Here is a 6388-nt window from a genome sequence, read left to right on the forward strand (position 1 = left end):
AAAAAAAAAAAAGACATAGACAAATGATGGGAGGTAAGATATTCATGTATCAAATACATAACCTATAAAAATGCTAATCCTTCTAAAATTGATCTATAGATTAAAAATTTTTCAAAACAAATGCCAGCAGAATTTTTTGTATATACAGACAAGCTTATTCTAAAATTTGTGTGGAAAGTGTAATAAAAATAGCCAAAAGAAATTTGAAACAAAAAAATAAAGTTGAGAAATAACACTACTAGATGTCAAGCCAACCCTAGAGCTACAGTAATCAAGACGGTGTGGTGTTGCTAAACGTATAGATCAATGGAACAGAATAAAGTCCTGAAATAAACCAGCAGAAATACAGTTAAATGGTTCTTGACAAAGGTCCAAAAGCAAATCAAAAGAGGAGGGATAATCTTTTCAACCAATGGTGTTTAAACAAATAGGCAGCTATATAACAACAAGAGCAAAAATAATTACCACAATTTAAATTCTATATCTTATACAAAAATTATGGATTATTGCTATAAACACATATTATAAATACACATATTTAATATATATTAGATATATATATATATTCACAGAAATACGAGAAAAATTTTATGATCTTGGGTTAGGCAAAGAGTTATTTTTAAGATGTGTTTTAATCAATGAAATTAACTGATTTATTTTAATTAATTTAATCAAATGTAGCATAGACCTAGAAATTATCATGTTAAGTGAAATGAGTCAAACAGTGAGACACCAACATCATATACTATAACTTACATGTAGAATCTTAAAAAAGGACACAATGAATTTTGCAGAACAGATAATGATTCACAGACTTTGAAAAACTTAAGGTTTCCAAAGGACACAGGTTCGAGGGCAGGGAGATGGACTGGGAGTTTGGGATGGAAAAGCTGTAAAATTGGGTTATGATGATCGTTGTACAACTCTAAATGTAATAAAATTAATTGAGTAATTTTAAAAACCTAAAAGCACTGCCCTGCATAGAGCACTATGAGAAAAATGAAAAGATTAGGAGAAAATTACATAGCTGCAAATTACTCTTACAAAGAACTTCAATATAAGATATATAGAGATTTCCTGAACTCTCAGGAAAACAACACAATTGTAAAAATGTGCAAAAGACTTAATAACTACTTCACCAAAAGGACATATGGATTGCAAATATTCAGTTGAAAAGATTGTTAGTCATCAGAGAATGCAAATTAAAGCCACAATGTGTATAACTTCTTACCTATTAGAATGTTAAAATGGAAAAAAAAAAATACTGACAATTCCAAGCACTAGTGAGGATGCCTAAAAACTGCAACTCGCAAATATCACTGGTGAGATGCAAAAAGATACGGCTACTCTGGAAATCAATTTTGAAGTTTTTTATTAAGTTAAATATATACTTACTGCCCCAGAAATCACAGGTCTGTACACTTACCCTAGAGAAATGAAAACCTGTACACAAATGTTTATAGCAGCTCTGTCCGTGATCACATGATAGTAGAATCAGCCCCAATATCCTTCAATAACTGAATGTGGTTTATCTATATAAAGGACAACTACTCAACCAAAAACAAAGTAAAACTCCAAATATAAAACAAACAACAAAACTGTTGACATACTTCACAACTTGGATAAATTTCAAAAGGCATTACACTAAGTGAGAGGCCAATATGAAAAATGTACATTCTGTATAAAATAATTCCATTTGTACCATGGCATTCTCCTAAAGACAGACTATAGTGACAGAGAACAGAACAGTGGTTGCCAGGGATAGGGGTAGGGGAAGGCAGAAATAAAAAAGGGCAATATAAGGGAGTTTTAGGGGGCAATAGAATTGTGCTATATCCTGACTTGAGCAGCAGTTATGTGAATCAATATATAGATTCAAAGAACTATACACATATTAAAAAGCCAATTTACTGTAATTTAAAGATTAAAATAAAATAAAATAGAAAATAACGATAAGCAAAGATATATCAAATATAGAAACCTACCTACAGCTTTTCCCATTTATCTGTGTACCTTCCCTCCTCAAAAAGCAAAAACAAAAACAAAACTAACCCAATATTCCCTCCACAATGCTATTTATTTATTTGATGAATACCTACATAGCACTTAACTACCTGAGGCAGGAGCTGGGGAAAAGGTTAGAAAGAAATAAAAAGTTCTATGAAAAAAGTGACATCTTACTGAATGTTGAGAAACATAATTTTACTGAGAATAGATGGAGGAAAACCTTAGACATCTCCCTGTTTGAAGGTAGAAAATAACTTTCTCATTTGAGGAAGGTCCAGTTTGTTTGGAAACTGGAATAGAGATAATTTGGAGCTAGGGGCAAAAACTTCGACTGGGGACTGGTCATGAATATCTTTAATGCTAGACAAAGGAATTTGTGCTTAATTTATATCTTACCTACCTGACCATAAAGACTATCTCATATCCTATCCCTGTCCTTATCACCTGGATCATATTTAAAGGGGTTTTACATCATTCGAGGCAACACTAAGAGTTAAGAGATGGAATTCAGTATTCATTTCATCACTGATTTGCCATATGAACATTGGCAAATTAACTTTAGCATCTGCTTTTTTTACATTCCAGAAATTATGGCAGCTTTTCCTATTTTGTGAAGCTTAATGAAAAAACTTGATAATAATGTGGAAAACATTTTTTTAAAGAAGAGTGTAAAGCATTTTCTCCACACGTGGTCCTTGGGTCACCAACATTAGGACAACCTAGGAACTTATTAGAAATATAATTTCTTATACCCCACCCCAGACTTACTGAATCAGAAACGCTAGCGGTGAACCAGGAATATGCATCTAGCATGCCCTCTTGGTTATTATGGTGCATGAAAAACTTGAGAACTACTGACATGCCACATTATCCTCATATACTCAAGTGCTATGAAGCCCAAATTATGCATTCCTAATCCACTCTGAACATCACCATCTCACGAAGGGACCATGTCTTGTCTGAAGACAGAAAATGAGGTGTTTTCCACTGGCATTTTGCTTTTCACAACTCATGAAGCTATCAAAACCTGATTTTCCTAGAGGAATAATTACTTTCAGAAATATTCAGCACTTTCTATCAGAAGGTCCAAGAATGATTTCTTCGAGGGAAAGAACGTAGATAGGGAATTTTTCTTCAGTGATTTGTATTTTGATAAAGCAATTTTGCTTGAGAGAATTGATGTCAGCGCGCTGACCCGCAGTCACAATAAATTTGTGTCAATTTATTCAATGAATCATCTCTCTAATGTCAACATTTTCCCCTATATCCAAGTGCTCTTAAGCATTGTAAATCCCTGCTGTAAAAAAAGATAAATGATAAAGACATTACTAGTCATAGGATAGAGCATAAATGACAAGGAGATAATGAAGACAATTTTCTCCCTCAGTTAGTACAAAATAATAAAAATACACTTCTGTGCAAAATATTTCAACATGAGACATAATCAAAAAAAATGTTTTTTCCTTTGTTCTTTTTCCTTTTTTTTTTTTATTTTTATTTGCGTTTTAGGGCTGCATTCACAACATATGGAAGTTTCCCAAGCTAGGGGTCAAATCGGAGCTACAGCTCCTGGTCCATGCCACAGCAACAGCATTGTGGGATCTGAGCAGAATGTGTGACTACACCACAGCTTATGGCAACACTGATCCTTAACCCACTGAGCAAGGCCAGGGATCAAACCCTCATCCTCATGGATACTAGTCGTGTTTGTTACCACAGTGCCATAATGGGAACTCCCAGAATAAATTATTGAAATAAATGGCCTACTGCCCCACTCAGCTGAACAAATACAAAACAGTGAAATTGTTAATACCTTTTAATTGGTGTCATCTTTCACTGATTCACATCCTATTTTTCAGTGGATTGCTTGGTACATGTTATCACTGTCATCAAAACCATGAATATCCATTCTGTCCCTGAATCTGAGATGTCCCTGTAGCTCATCCTGTCATCGTTACTGGTGAGAAACATTTAAAATTAGAAATCACTGGTCTTTGAACTCGGTTTCTATCAGGGTACACAGAAGACAACAGGTGGAGATTCTTTCGACCAAGGGCCGATTATGTACCTCTAATTACATCCCTGAGCTTCAGCTTTCTATGTAATAAAAGAGGTACTCTAAAGAAAGGGTTCTTATAATCTCCTTTCTGTAACCATTTGCTTTCTTAATGTCCCCTCACTATTTTCCATATGTGGAAAATAGTTGTTATCCCTCATACGATTTTATATTCTGACATCAGGGATTGTACATTTTTGTTGATCATTCAGTTATCAATTCTGCCTCCCAAAGAAATAAATTTGAGACACTTACTACTACCTAATCCAAGGGTCACAAATTCAAATGCCTGCAGGTTAATAAAGTTATAGTAATTCTTTGCGGGTATACACGTACTATGCACCTTGTCCTGTAACCAGAGCAAAACACTATCTACACGTTTGTGCAATTTATTTAGCCCCTCCTTCACACGTCTCCATGAGAAATGCCTTCTGACATTCATGAATAGATTTAAGAACTTTAAGATCAAAAGCCTTATTTTTGAATTCTCCATTAAAATCAATCTGGTTTTCTGATTTTCCATCTGGTAACTTTTAAAATCTAAACCCATTAAATATAACTTCTAATGCCATTGCTATCATGAGACTTTGAGGCTTCAGGATCATTTGCATTGATCGCAATTAAATATCCAATCTGTTTCACTCTGATCGATAAGAACCAAAGTTGCAAGGCTCTTCACAGGAACAACATCTCCAAGAGAAAGAACCTTTGCACCTGTTTCGCAAAGGTCAACAGGATTATTATCTCCACAGCAGTCTGCACTCTTCTCTTTTCAACAGGAGTCCTCCTAAGTCTGTGGGAGGCCACCCTAACTCCACATGTGACCCTTGTGAGGAAAGATACTTGTCATACAGCAAAGCTTGGCCTCATTTCCATCTTGTCTCCAGGATTCAGTGGCTCTTCCATGGCAATCTCCCCTTTAGCATTTGTCCACCGAGGTACTTCTACACCCTATTAAACAAATTTGAAAAAGAGGCTGGCCGCAGTCAGGTGAGTGGCACTGACCACGCTCCTCCATGTGGTGCAAGGCCATGGTGTGGTGGAGCTTGAGCCCCGTACTCCCTCCCTGCAGCAGGCAGGCCACAGCGGAGGGAGGGGAAGGGGGAGTGGCACTGGCACCAGGTCCAACTGGTAGTCTTGTGCTTTCCTACCATAATATATGATCTCTCTCCTTGGTTTACATTTCTCTTATACTTTCTGTACTTCTGGGTGAAGGGCTTTGCTCATTCCTCCTTGTAGTGAATATGTATTAGGTAAACGTGGCACTTGTTATCCCTCATACGATTTTATATTCTGACATCAGGGATTGTACATTTTTGTTCTTTAGCTCCAACATAATTTAGAACTGTGCTTGGAATATTTCTAAATCAACCCCAAAGAGGAGACTGCTAAAATTGGACTTTTATTCATTGAATTAAAATAACCATGCATACATGACTATCTATTCTTGCCCAAGCATAAGCACTAACCACAGTCACCTCCACTATAATAGACTCCTACTCACACATGTCCATGAAGTAAACATTTTTGCGCCCTACAGATTTTAGTATTCTTTATCCTTTGTGTTTTACTATGAAAAAAGGCCGACATTGGATAGAAAAAAGGATGCCTTGGTTGGGAGACTAAGGAGGAGGCAAAGCACAAAACTTTTCCAACATTATAGAACACTGATTCATTTTTAAAATGGTTTTCCTCTCTTAAAATCTTATTTACTGGAAGTTGTTGTCAGGCTGTGATTAAACACACCGATCACAGGTCTCCGCGCTGTTAACAAGACTAGCAATCCGTCTTCTTAGAGGAAGTCTGATTGCCCCCATTGTGAAGGCCTAAATATTCCAGATGGCTTTGCACAGATTCTTGGGGTTTGTCCAGTACTGTGGACAGCTCCACTTAGTCATCCACAATGGCCTGGGTACATGTCCTCCCCAGAAGTGTTATTATGCATCCTTTGTCCAGCAGTTGTCACAATTCTAAGTATCTACTCTTTTGTCTTCCACTGAGAGATACAATGGTGTTTTCAGATTCAGCATCCAACATTTCATGTGTACTAGATGGCTTCTCTCTGAGCCATCACCAAGCTTTACAGCAAGTTCTTTGATGAAGCACATGAAGTCAACAACAAAAAAATAATTTCTGCCATCTCAAGAGAAGCTTAAAATTGGTATCTTTTTTCTTTGGCCTAGTGACTGAGAGTTTTTATGAGTCACTATTACCGTTTTTTTGTTTTTTGTTTTTTGTTTTTTCTTTAAGGAACAGGGGAAAATAAAGAAGAAATAATAACATACCTCCAAACTATCATGGGCAAAGCATAAGATTTTAGATTAG

General features: G+C 36.0%; 1 pseudogene; it reads right to left on the reverse strand.

Annotated features, from left to right (window-relative positions):
• On the reverse strand, positions 3732–5880 carry LOC100624020 (annotated as a pseudogene).

The sequence above is a fragment of the Sus scrofa genome, chromosome 16, assembly GCF_000003025.6.
Source record: "Sus scrofa isolate TJ Tabasco breed Duroc chromosome 16, Sscrofa11.1, whole genome shotgun sequence".
In the NCBI taxonomy this organism is placed as follows: Eukaryota; Metazoa; Chordata; class Mammalia; order Artiodactyla; family Suidae; genus Sus; species Sus scrofa.